This window comes from Rhea americana, unplaced genomic scaffold (genome assembly GCF_003343005.1).
Source record: "Rhea americana isolate MKP2758 unplaced genomic scaffold, rheAme1 scaffold_195, whole genome shotgun sequence".
Lineage (NCBI taxonomy): Eukaryota > Metazoa > Chordata > Aves > Rheiformes > Rheidae > Rhea > Rhea americana.
This window is the reverse complement of record NW_028186094.1, coordinates 226,521-240,875: the sequence shown is the minus strand read 5'-3', so window position 1 is coordinate 240,875 and position 14,355 is coordinate 226,521.

Genomic DNA, 14,355 nt, shown 5'->3' with positions numbered 1-14,355 from the left:
ATAATGTGCCTGTACCTTTTGGAAATACGTTTTGGAGGTACTTCCTCTATGGCCATGTCATGGCAAGGTAAGCATAGTTGACAAGGAATACATTATAGGGAAGCATAAAGATGCCCCTGCACCAAGTATTGAGAGTGGTTCTGTCTGTGAGATGACTCTATTCATAGGGTCATGATTTCTGCGGTCGTGGACATATTCCTCTAATATCCTGTGTGACTATGCTTTTAGGAGACAGTGTCTTTAGTGGGGAAATAAGTTTCAGAAGGATTCAGTCAGCAGAATCCCAGAAGAGACCAGCATCTTCTGGAGCTAATCAGCATCATGTGTAATGAGGAGCTCTTTAGCTCCTCAAACTTGCTAACCTGTGCAAGAACAAGAGCTGAGGCTGAGGTACTTGGACAACACTGTTTGTGGGATAATGGCTTACTTCAGGAATACCTAAGCACCAACACTTGAAGTATGATTGCAAATTACATGAAAATCTTCCTTAAAACCTCAAGCTCTGAATTCATGTGACACTGTGAGAATCTCAGCTTGAATTGTTTGAAAGGTTGTTTCTTAGTCTGTGTAATTGTAAGGTAAAACTGGAAGCATAAATCCTGACTCAAAAGAGCCTAATTATGTGGGGAACTTTCCTCCATGATTTTGGAGGAAAAGGAGCTGGGAACACAGCCTGCGAAAGGTGATTGCCTGACTTTCATCTGGAGGAGCACCTGTGACTGGTGCAGAGATGCTATCTAGGAATTGCCTCTGCTTAAAACTTACTCTGTATCTTCTGAAACAAGGGAGGTTCATGATCTGTTAGATGTGRGTATCACATAATTCAGCTTGGTTACTTATATGCCCCTATATTCTATGCTTTTAGTGGCACATCCTTGCTTGGGGCAAGGCCTGCTGATGGGAGGCAGCGACTCCCTCCAAGAAAAGTAAGTCACCAGCAAGTTCAGGCATCCTGTATCTGCAGCCTCTTTCATAAGGAGACAGCACCCAAGGGTAGCCCAGGATCCCAGGCACCTCCATCACCTTCCAAGCATGGCAGTGGCCATGATGCTGTAATACGTGCTGTCTGGCTTAGTCTTGGCTAGAATCAGGCAGTCATGCAACATACCTGGAACGGATGGCTGCATAGTAGCATCATTCTACTACGATGTGTGCAGCACGTAGGGGTGAAAAGGGACATGGGATGCTTTCAGTCTGCCACGTTCCTCAGCTGTCAAGGAACAAATACCTCCATGTGGTCAGTTCAAAAAAACTGGATTTTAATCCACTGAGGTGCCAGCTTCTTTTGGCCTTGACAGAAGTGCTGAGAGAGGATAAAAGCTCCTGGGAGGATAGGCATGATGGGAGGATTATCTCCATTGTTTTGGGAAAGGCTCTGACTTTACAAACATTCACTCACAGAAATGAACAAAAACATCTTTTGTGGTAATGTGCTGCCTGCACTGAGCCTTCTCCGCAGCTCGCTGATATGCAAATCTCACCACACGCAGCTGGGCTGGAGCTTTGCGGTTGGCAACCTTTCTGTACCAATTTTGGTAATAGCTTTCTACGTGACTGGGGTATGACTAAGCAGAAAGGAATTAGTGTGGACTCTTTGTTCTTGAAGCTCAGCCGAAATATGAACGTACTGGCCTGACAAAAGCCAGCTCTTTGCATAAAGAAAATAAAGAGGTCTGGGAGGTTAATGAGTGACATAATCAGCTCTCTGGGAAATGCGCATAGGCGAAGAATGAAAACAATGTGCGACTGAGATAATTGATTACCCACAGAGCGTTGCACTCACCTGTAGCAGCATGGATTCCCCAGCACGCTGACTAAACATGGCTCACTGGGGCCCAGCAATGAGGCAAGGCCTGCAAAGCACTCAGCTGGGCTCCTCAGCACCTCTGTCATTMTAGCAGGAGGAGGAATGCTAGCTGAGAAGGTGGACATTTGCAAACAGATGGAGAGATGCAAATTCTGCAGGGAGGTGAGGTGTGCAGAAGGAGTRGAGAATGCTGTACCTTACTCCTCTGCTATTTTTAACCCAGGTTAGAGTCTTCTGTTAAGGAAGAAAGAGAGGAGAATTCCCCCTCTGGTCACCAATAGCTTAAGTGAGTGTTCAGAACTCTCAGTTACTTCATAAAGATGGAAAATAGCTCTTCACAAAGTCCTGTCCAAAAGTRGTCCTTTTTCTATACTTGAAATAGATGGTATAGGTGCCTAGTTTCAGGACACAGCTATGACCTGGGGCTTTTGGAGGAGTTATTTCCCTGCAGTTCTTCTGCATTCCCCTGTCCATTGAGCAGTAGGAGTTGCGAAATCCTCTTTATTTCACTACTGATTGTCTCTAAGCAGTACTCAACCCCTTAGCTCCATGGCAGGAGCCAAGCTCCTARATGCTGGAGGTTACAACAGAGCTAACAGAGCCTAAATCCCACCATAAACCTGCCTGTGCCAAAGCCTAGAGTAGCCCTGCAAGTTGACAAAGAGAAGGAAATAGAGCTGCACTACTACGTACAGTGGGATGCCAGATTAAAGCTTGAAGTTGTCAAATGCAATAGGGAAGGGAACTTGAAGCTGACTTTGGTTCCACTTATATAGGCAAGAATATCCATGCTATCTGACACAATGCTCCTATGCATGACAAGATGAATGACTGACACTTGAGCAAAGCTTTCACCTACACACTGAGCTAGGTTGTGAAATCCTGTGCATCACTCACTAGGGGTCTACCAAGCATGGGAAAATAGCAGGATCTGAGCTGTGATCTCCCAGTCACAGTTGCAGTTCCTTATCATGCCCAAGTGTAGCAATGGGCAAAACCCTCTGCTTGTTTCAGACATATCTTCAATTTGCAGATGCACTGCACATGGAGCCTTCCATCCCAGGCCTTAGAGACTGTAAAGGCTAGMAGTTTTATGAAAATTATTTCAGTCTAAATACTTCACACAGAGAGTGAACGCACTGCCAGGACGAATACTTGCTCAAAGGGTCAGGTGGATCTCAGTGAATTGCAGAAGACACAGACCTGTGACCAAGTGAAGAATATTCCTCTGCTGCAGTGCAGAGGGCAGCACACAAGGACATGAAGAGTCATGTCCCTACAGAAATGAGTGCCAGGGAGGCTGGAAGGAAGGACACCATTATTATCATCCTGACTTTGTTTGCTGTTCTCACGAAGAGTGAGTAATAGACCAGGTTTGTTTTCTAAGATGATATTAATCAGTTATGGCTGCACCTCCACAAGTCTGCCCTCTGCAGTCCCTCTAAAATGAACTTCCAGGTCTGGGAACTTACAGATCTGCGCGCTGCTGACATCAGTAAAGATTGCCYAGGAGAAGAAAGTTCTGGGTCTGCCACAGGGTCGCTGTGTATCTCAGTTTCCTAGCTACAAAGAGAGGGTGCTCTTTCCTACAGGCACAAGGAAGAGAATGGTGAGAATGTGAAATGGAAATATAAGTAAATCAGGGATGGCTAATGGGCTGCATGTGCTCATGGAGTTTTATCTATCATTTACACTGAGTTTTGATAATTAGTTATTGTTACTGGCCTGAGTGTCAGCATTAGCATGCTTGCATCTCAGCTTGCCCACCTGGAAATGTCTGCAAACCCACTTCCTTTCAGACAGCCTCAAGTAGCCAAAACCACCTCCTCCCAGTGCATAGTCTCCTATGTGAGCAGCAATCTCTGCCTTTGGTTGCACCTTCAGCTCCTTAGCAGATGGCTCATTAAGTGAAAATGTGTGTGTGTGAGTTTTACACYGAGTCCTGGGAGATGAGGGTCTAGAGCACAAAACTAACACAACTAGTGATGAAGTTTTAATGCTGATGCACAACAAAAGATTTGCAGAGGCAGGACGGAGAGGGAATGAATGGCTGTCTCCATTCCTAGGCATTGATGTCAGAGGAAACCATTTTAATAATCACTGTCCAGCTTTTGCCTAACAAATCAGAGAATCTCAGCCTGATTCCTACTCTCATTCAGCAGCTTTTCCCTCTTTTGAATGTAGATGATGAGATGCAGAAGACATTTTCACTGTTTGCCTTTGCTCTGTCAGTTCTACCTCTGTGAGCAGGTCCCCAGGCCCTGAATTCCTGTCCCCTCCTGTGTTTTCAGTCTAGCAGCAGCTATCATCATTAATGCATCAAAATATGAAGGTCAGTTAGGTTGAACTTTATTCCCTTTAGCATGACATCAGACCACTACATCATCTAGTGAGTCCCTGTATAGTCCTCTATGTCACCCTCTGGCAACTAATTTTCAAAAATCAAATGCCCGGGCAGAGGAATCCCATACCTGATAACTCCCCCGGCAGGGGAGATGAACAGTTCTGTGTTTGTGCTCCTGCTACAACACAAGCACRGTCTCTGAACATGGCAGATTACCTCCATCCAACAATCATCCCAAGATGAAAGCTGTTTTTTGCAGGAGTTCATGTCTCCTGTAGGCACCATAGGGGGGCTTTCCAAGCTGTTGGAATGCAATTGTGGGGTATGAATCAGCTCTGCTGTCTTGTTATACTGCTTTTCTTCAGCTCATTGAATTAGAGTAGGGGGGAATTCTTTGGAGGTTTGATAAATGGAAGCCGCTTGAGTCAAAGGCTCATTAATGCTTGGGATCATTAGAATGTAAGAACACCAACTATAGCTGAAGGAATCTCAGAAAGATAAATATCAGTCCCCTGGGGATACCTGAAGGAGGTAGAAGCCCACTAGGAGTCTCATATGTGCATGTCCAGTGTTTTCTTTACTCCTATTTGCAGTTCGTTGTTGCAGCAATCTCCATGCCATGGAATGTGGTCACACTTTGTTCTTCAAGCAAGCCGCCTTATCTAGACGCTGATCASCACTATGCACTCCTTGATCTGGTCAGTCAGGTGTGGAAGTGTGAGGGACTAAGCAGGAGGGAAAAGTGCCTACTGCAGCTAAAAAACCCAAATCATCTGCTGTGATCTGGGAAATGTATTGGCAGAGGGTCAGAGAAAACAACACTCAACCCAGTGGCCTCTCCCATGACTCCTTGGAGTGGCTCCAGCCTTACACCTTTGTTAAACTCTGGATAGATTTCAGTTTTGTCTCTGTCAACACTTCCTTCTCTCCAGCATTGCCTTCATCGTCTCAACTGATCACCGTCGGCATCTTCTCTCACCTGTGCATGGTCTGGCATTACAACCATTCCTAAATCAGCACCTCAGAAAAGTTATGGCCATGTCCATAAACAAGGTACAGACTTTTAGAAGGGGGGAGGTTATCACTGGAAGAAAAAGATTGCCTTGATCACCTGGCATCCTCAAATGAAGCCTGAATGTCTCCTTTGGAGCAATATGCTGTAGCACAACCATGGGCCCTTGGGCTTTTGCAGGAATCACTGTGGGAAGCAGTAGGGTAGAATAGCCTTTTACCACCTATACACACAACACACTGCACTCAAATCCTCAGTTCCAGGTAGCTTGGGCAGCTACCTTTCAGGAGGTTAAATCATGACTTGCCTTGCTCTTAGACTGTGTCAGCTTGTCCTTGTTCTCTTTCCACATGGAAGTTAAAAGAAAAGCTCTGCTTGGACTAGATTAGCCATCACAGACTCAAGGAGATCTTAACAGTGTCTGCCATATGCCCAACATATGCCCAAGCACAGCTCTCTGATACACATGACGTTTATACCCAAATTGCAAATGCTTACATGATTTAACATAGGGGAAATCATAGCTGACCTGCCTAGATTAYTCCTTTGACCTTCCTGTAGTATCTGTGTCTCTCAGAGGCAGTGGTGGATTAATCCTCACATCATTGTGAAGGAGGGCAGGCCTAGCACCACTTTTTCACAGTTGAGGAGCAAAGGCATGAGGAGCAAACACCCAAATCTACAGAAGTATTTTCCAAATGCCTATCGAAGCACCTAATTTCCAACTGAAACCAATAGGCAGCTCAGCATAGAAACCAGAACACTCCATGTCCTGAACCTTGCCCACATCTAGGCACTGACTAGTTCTTTGAGGTAGGTGTCTACCTCTCCACTGACAGTACAGTGGGGAAGAGTGGGTATATTCCCCCAGTCTGCCTGGCCATCATCTGAGAGTGTAAAGCCATGTAGCCAGAGTGCTTCCCCAGGAAGGGACCTTTTTTTCCTCAGCAGGCCCTGATTTCCTAGATGAGAGTAGTTTCCACTCACATGCATGCTGCCAGGCTGCTGGGAACACAAGAAACAGGACTGGGGCAGGTATAGAGGCATCTGGGTGTCTAGTGGTTAGGGCATTCTTCTGCAAGGGGGGCAAAGCCATATCCAAGCCCAGCTCCAGGGAATTCATTTATTTTGTTTGKTTTTTTTTGTCTATTGTAAAAGCAAAAAGAGCAGACAAAAGGATGGCAACAACAGATCAGTTCCCCTCTGACAGTGTAACTGGAGAGATGATCATTTAAAAAGTGGTCAGCAGCTACCTTCATGCCCACGATCTTCAAATGTGAGCAAGACTGGCTCCCAGGTGATGAAGACAACTACCATTTACAGTAGCATCCTTATATTCTCAGTGGGGAAGTAGATATTCTGGAATCACTTAGGCAATGCACTGTCCACAGAGAAAGAAATACCAAAATTAGGCTGTTTGTCCCATTTTCTGTAGATCTTCAAAGACAACTGCATCTCTCCTGACTGACATGGTTATTTTAGGCCAGCTATCTCTCCTTATCCTACCTGAAGCAAAGTATATAAAGTTTCTGAGAGGTAGTGCCTGAATTAGACACCTAAATTAGGTAGACTGGATACTGGATATAAAATGACTTTATATTTCATTCTCTTGTGACTTGTCCAGCATCACCAAGGAACATATGGCTTGTACTCAGTGCATCTCAGATTGGTTTGACTGTTACCATTACAGAGCACGTTGTGGCTGATGCAGGCTGATTATACATCTCCTGCAGAGCTCTCCAGCATGAATCCAAGTCATGAYAGAGACAGAGCCTGGCAAAAACAGTTTGGCAGAAAAATGTGAAACCTGTCTTATGCCTCACATAATACCCAGCCTGAACCTCTTTCACTGACATTTCCAGAGATCCCATGGAGGAGAGTGGAAGGGTAAAACTCAGATGCAGCTATTCATTCTTATGTCTCAAACTTTCATTTACATTTCACTACCAAGCAAGTGCATAAAACTATAACATATCAAATTTACCCTGGTACAGWAATGAAAATATTGCTCTGCAGAAGATGGCCAGATTCTCAAAGTATGTTCTCATTTTTGACAGCAGCTAAACTTTTAGCATTTAGTTAATGTACAGTGTATTACTTGGGCTAGGTCAATGTTGTTCACATTTACCAATGTTCCTGAGAAGTCTAATCAGTAAAGGGAGCACTGAAATCAAAAGTAAATGCCCTTCTCCCATGCTACCTTCTGAATTACCCTGAGGATTTGGGGCTTGATAATGGGTGGAAGGAAAAAGAGCCCAGATGTTGATTTTAGCAACACTAGCATGACCTTGGTTCAGCAGTTCGCCTGGAGGTAACTGAGCCRTGAATCTGGCCCTCGACGTGCACGACATCTGGTATTAGAGGCTGCACTAGAAGCTGTGGCTGAGAGTGACTGACTCAGATGGCAGCAGGTTGGCAGCCCTTCAAAGAGGCTTTCTTTGTCTTCTTTGTGGGAGGTGTAAATGAACTGAATGGAGACGCTGAAGGCTTTCCCGTGCCAGTTATTAGCAATCTCACTTCTATATATAGCTTCTGCCTAACTTACTCTGGGTGAGCAAGCAGAGTGGCATGCGAGTTATCGCTTCTGTCACGTTCGCCTTTCTCGATTACATGCATTTTGTTTGCTTGCTCTATCACAGTGATGTAAGGCAGGCTAGAACGAGGTAGCAATGCCACGTGGCTTCAACATGCTGGAGCTGCAGGCTCCGCTCTCCATAAGGAGGTAGCCTAAATCATTGCAGCCTCAGGACAGAGAGTACAGCTTCCAGCTAAGCCTCCATGGAAAACCAGTCAGTTACCGAGCTCACCCGTTCCCATAGGCCCATTGGTTTGACCTAGCAGTAGTTCACGTGCAAGAAAAGAAGCATGAGGAGACTGGCAAAAATGTACTGGAGGAGAACAGTGAAATATTTGCCTGTGCATCCTCCCAAGCAAAGTCTGATCAATATGAGATTTCAAGAAGTTCAGTTAATTTTCCTGTTCTTTTCAATTTCTCTGTTTTCTGGACTGGGACCAGAATCAACATGGCAAATGTTGTTCAAATAGCACCATCAAGCCCACTGGATCTCAGCTTTCTCAAGGGAAACTGGAGAAAAATATCCTGTGTAAAGAGCCTACCTATACTAACCCAGTATAAATATGCACACTTCATACAGATTAGCAATAGCTGTTTCCCCCCTGAACTACTTCATTCCCTCAACCAACCTCAGATCATGGTATTTCCCCCTTATTTCTTCTTGTGCTTTTTGAGGGCCAGCAAGTGCAGCAGTGACTGGACAATTAAACCAAAGTTCTGTATACAGTGAGTAGGCCTGAGTCAAGGAAGTTAATTAGAATTAACAAATATGGGCCCAGTTGCCCACTCCCTCATCCCTGCCTTAATTAGGAGAGGATTCCAGGCAGCCTATGGGCTGATCCTTCTCTGTGTTGTCCATGCCAATGCAAAATGGCTACAAAACACTCCTTTGCTGAGTTCAGAATATTCAGGTCTGTGTTGCACATGCTGTGTAGCAGGCATAAAACACCAATAAAACAGCATGGTCCTGGCRATGTTGGTGTTAGAGGGCCAGGTACGTTAAACAGCCATCTCATCTGATTTCACTGTCTGTCTCAGACAGTCTGGAAGCAGCTTTCCCTAACACGTTGTTGGCTTCCCCAAAAAAGCTATTGACAAAGGAATGTTATATATCTCCACTCTCTACAAAGGCAAAACCAACAGTGTCCTTACTCTGATGACTCTCTGCGTCCTGTCTTGATGTTTTACTGTGTCATGCACCACCTTCCCATGAAAAGAGATGCTGGCAGCTCAAGTCAAGCAGGGCCACTCCACCATGGTCCTAAGCTAAGCTCTGGTGTTGGGTTCTCTGCATGCCAAAAGAGTACAATGTTGGTAGGGCCCCTGGGGCATGATTTTGAGCACGCAGGCCGACAGTGAGCACCTTGGAGTGCTGAGGGTGTGTGTGTGTTGGCAGAATCAGTTGAAATTCTTGGATCACCACCAGCAGCTTGGCTTTGTTTGGGCCAAATTCCCAAAGGGGCCTCTTTGCTGCTTCCATGTTGTCTGTGGCCAAGGTCTCTTGAGAACAAACTGGTCCAAGTTGGAATATGTTTTAGATAAACAGTGTGTCAGGTTATGGCATGCGCCCAATTGTCTAAGCTAGCCAAATGCAAACCACACCCCCAAGCCTACCTCTCCTGGAAAGACAACGGTGGGCCATTCAGATGGCTGTGGGCCTACCAGAGAGGAAGTACACCACGAAGCCATTCTTAATCCCTAAACAAAACTCAACCACCAGGATATTTTCTCTTTGTTTKTGACATTATGCTGTCCAATTGCTTCTGGGTGTAATTTTAAGAGAAGGCAGAATAATTTCAAGTGATGACCTTTTAAGACAATTTTGGCAAGTCCAAAAGTGGTGGCTGTGATAGGCTAGTAGTGACTCATTCCTGCGGTATGTGACTGTCTCCCCCTATCTGCACCAGTCCATGGTATAGTTATTATCAGCCTCATTGAGAAGGGGAAATCACTTGGAATAAATTAAACAACTGCTCTTTTCTTCCTCCGCAAGAGAAACATGAGCAGGAATTGCCTGAGTGGAGTGACAAGCTGATCTAGTGAATAAACACAGAKCCTTTTCACAGCAAGGCTCCTCCAGGCACCAGGGCTATCTGAGGATGAATTACAGCAAATAAGACGGAAAGTTAGCAGCCAAAAGTATGGAGACAAAAGCCAGAAACAAGTTAAATGTTTCCAAGCTCAATGATCCCATTTGGGGATCCAAGTCTCCAACTGGGTTTGAGATTCAGTGAAGCTTTTCTGTCTTTCTTGCATGGGGCTGTCTGGGGTAGAAGGAAAAACAATGAAATGCCATGGAGGAGACTACTCATATTGACCTGAATCAACCCTCCAAAGCTTTAYCAAAACTAAATTCTGGGCAACCCATGTTGCCACACAGCCATTCCTTAGTTCTGATGCTGCAGGCATGCCTGTGTAGTGATGATGCAGGTGTAGTCCTTTGCAGATATCCTGGTGATGAGTGTGCAAGCAAGGCTAGGAAAATTGCTAGATATCTACCATTTTGCATTGTCAGCTCCTCAGGGCTTTACTCAGTTCTCAGACAAAACTCTGATTATCTTTTGTGGGTGGTGGCTCGCGTAAGAAATTAATAAAATATAATAATGCTATTAGGACTGACAATTTGACAGACAGACAGACAGAATCACTGCAAGAGGTATTAGACATAAGAACACCTTGATGGTCCTCCTATTTTTTCTTTTAAGAAAACGTGAATTTTTGGTCGGTTGTTGGCACTGGCCTTTGGAAGCTTGATTAGTTTGTTTGGTTTTTAAGACTTTGGCCATCCAAAACAKGAGCATGAAGAGGACGTTAAGGGGAAAGTACCTGTTTGTCATCACTTACCYCTCTGAAAACACCTCAACAGCCCAGATATAACAATAAAACACTACACTTCTAAAATAGGCAGAATAATTCAACAGAGCAGYTTTTCTGACATATATATTTTTCATATATCAAAAACCATAGGCATACTCTGTATATATAGTGCGTGTGTTTGTGTGTGTGTGTGTGTATATATACATTGTGTATATATACACACACACACACACACAATGTGTATATATACATAGTACATGTATACTATGTGTATGTATAGTGTATCTGAATATACGTGTATATAKAGTGTATATATACTATATGTATATATACATACAATACACATATACTATAAAGTATATGTATCTCTGTGTGTATGTACCGTATATATGTGCAAATGCATACATATATATATGTATGTRTCTTAAATATTTACATTAAATGTTTAGGCTGCAAAGTCCTGCTTTCATGAACAGGCTGCTATCTATCCAATACACAAACACACTGTGGCTGCAATGGTATCCCTTCGTTACTCTACCACAAAAAGAAATATTTATCAAAACTAAATGTTTTTGACCAAATAAAGCCTCTCCCCACTGCTCTGTAACAGTTCTAAGAAAATGTAGTTTTATATTCCTAACATAGGTGATCCTGATATTAAAGCCCATGCATTTCCATGTTGGAAATAGAAAGGGCCAAACAGTAYGTTTGCACACTGTGTCGCATCACTGCTATGTGGGTTGTTAAGAACAGCTTGGAAGTCAAGGTTCAGAATCCCTCAGACCAGATAYCCTGGTTGTCCACATCATTGTCAGCAGCTTGATTTTTAATCAGCATCATCTGGTTAGGTGGTCAGTTAGATGCAGAGAGCATCAGGATCGCCTGTCTGGCTATGGCCTCAGGGGACTGCACTCTCGCACATGCAGTCTCTCCAACTGCAAACAGCAGAAGCACTATCATGCAATCCAAATGAGCAATCCTGCAATACCAGCAGCAAGTTATCATGCTGCTTGCAAATATCCCTCAGGTTGGAAAATATTGGATGGGTTTTCCCTTCCTGACTCCTCACAGGTCTACCTCAGACAGCAGTTGGAGATCTGCTCATCTTGGGCCAGGTCCCATGGTGGATGCTAGTTCAACTCTGGCTCTGATATGAATACAAGAGGGAGCTCTCACATCCACTTCTCCAGCATTTCTTTGAAGGAACATCCTCCGAGTTTTCCATACCAGCCAGCAGAGAAAAACAGACTCACATCAGCAAATTTAGGCATTGGTGAGAGACCAGCTCCTAGGTGAGAAAGGTYTATCCATGTGTGAGAAGGGCTAGAAGGCTACTTATGCTAAAGGAAGAGACAGAGAAATCCAGTGAAAGCATTGTCTATGGAGCCTTCGTGCCTTTAAGAAAAAGAGTCCAAAGAGCCAATTCTCCTGCAGCTTTAAATCTGTCCCTCAGCACAGTGCTGGCCCTTTCCACTTCCAAGTCCTCTATAGCTGTCCTCCCCTAAAAATATTGAAGACTTGCCCTTTATGAACAGGTCCTCTCTGTGCAGCCCAGCTTCTTCCCCCACTCCTGGGGAGTGCCAAGAACATGATAATGCCCTAACAGCACTTGACAGGTTTTCACAGTGACCCCACTGACTTCAGTGTGGAATAACCGTGAGCACAAGGATCTGGCTTGCTTTGGTGCGTGGGCCTGAAGGAGGGACAGGCAGAGAAGARCGTAGTTATGCTGAAGGGAGCAAAATTTTCCCTGTTACTGGAGCTAGAGGGCTACCAAAATAGGGAAACACATGTATGTCCCTTGGACAGACACCCACACATACATGTGTTTGCAGTGACACATACATCAGTGTTTTCAAACAAATGCGAATGTGCACTTAAGGAATTGCTCTCTCTCACACACATACTTGTACACACACTCCCATTTTCTCTTTCTCCCTCTGTCACATGTACTCAGATGCACAGAGATGCACATATACATGCAATGCTAACTTCAGAGACAAGACAGCTGTTTCTGTAGGACCTCTCAGAAAAGTATCTAGATCTTACATTGCTTATTCTCCCTGTAGTGACACTGACTTGCRTGGTCCCTTAAATAAAAGTGAAAACACAAGATATTTTCCCCGTGAAGTTTCGACTCTAAATCAAGATCATGTAATCAAGTAATGCACCAGAAAAATGAGACATTATGCAAGGAAGAGATATGCAAAAAAGCAGTTGGAAAGGAGCTGTTAAGAGCACACACAATACAGAAGATTTGCATTAATTAGTTTGTTCTCTCACTCCGAGGCAAGCTTACACACTCACACATTGAACCCCTACTCAAAGCTGTATTTTTAAGACACTGCTTTTTTAATTAAATACAGATAATAAAATAAAATCCCACTAGATGGCACTCTACGGACATGCATAATTCCCTTCCTAAAACACGCAGATTGCACTGCCAAATTCGAACTGTTTGCAAGACTTGACGCAAAACTGAGAGGGTCTGGGGTGGCTGATCTAATGGCAGGGAGYTGATGATGCCACACGCCCCAGGAGAGTGGCCTCAAACGTCGATGCCCTGTGCTGAAGTTGTGTTCCTGCGTTCTACGTGACATCTTTGTCTTTGTGTCAATCATTCAGGGCATTTGCTCCCCCTTATGAAACCAAAGGTGGTATGGTTTGTATTTCATAGGTGGGAAACTGAGACCCAAGGAAAAGAAGTGATTTGMTGAAGTAAAGGAGTGAAACATGCAGGGAACACAAGCTGTGAAATCTGGACTCCTGCTCTCTTATTTTAATTACGGGGCTTCAGCCAGCCAGACTGGGCCCTTAGGAAGGATGATATCCTAATGGTCTCACCTATAGTTTAAACAACATCAAACAGTCTTGTATTAGGGCAAAAGAAATCCAGCTTTGACCCTTCAATGAATAGCTCACTCTAGGGAGCTGCTGTATCCCAGAGGTTGTAGGTRGGTGTAGGAGGGAGAGAAAAGAAAATGACACTTTCTTAAGGAAATYTTGTCCTATCCATCCCCTCCTAACATATCTTGCTCTGCATTTTTGTTTTCTTGGCCTCCTTGCCCATAAGCAGCTAGCCTGCCTGCCCAGCTGAGGTGACTTACATCGCGTGGCTGCTCAGAGKAAGAACAGGCTGAGTGCAGCATGGCATCACAGCTGAGCCAAGGCATCTGGAAAAGGTCTGGTCTGCTTGTAAGGAACATAGATATTAGTGAGGAGAGAGTTTTGGGGTTACCCAACTCAGTACCACTGTGGTGGGACTGTGAGTGAGGGCAAATGAGAGAACCAGATGCTGCCAGGGAAGCCTCCTGCATGCTTAGAAGATGTGGCTTGGGCTAGAGGAGATTCTAACCAAACCTGAAACCCAGTCCTTCCTTCCATCAAGCCTCAAATCACGCAGCTCTGAACATGCCAGGCTCAGGGAGGCCTGTGGGAAAAGCTGGGCTCAGGGAGGATCGTTTCTTCTCAGGGGCAATGCTCTCTGTTGGGTGGGGTGACAGTGAGAGCCTGGCCCAGCCCTGCTGGGATGTGCATCTGCCTGGATGTCAGGGTCCTGCTCCCAGTCCTGCATAGAGAGGCCTCTGATCAACCCTGTTCAATCTTTTCTCAAGGCCACAGCTCCACCCTATAGGTGACAATGATTCTGACTCCTTCACAAGTACAAAATGCTTGTTTGACCGAATGGCTGCTTGGCAGCATGAATATAACTTCCACTGCTTGACTGACAGCATCCCAAGGCAATTTAATTAAAGAGACAAGAGTGCTCGAGAAAAATCATTAATTTCTCTTAAAGCAAA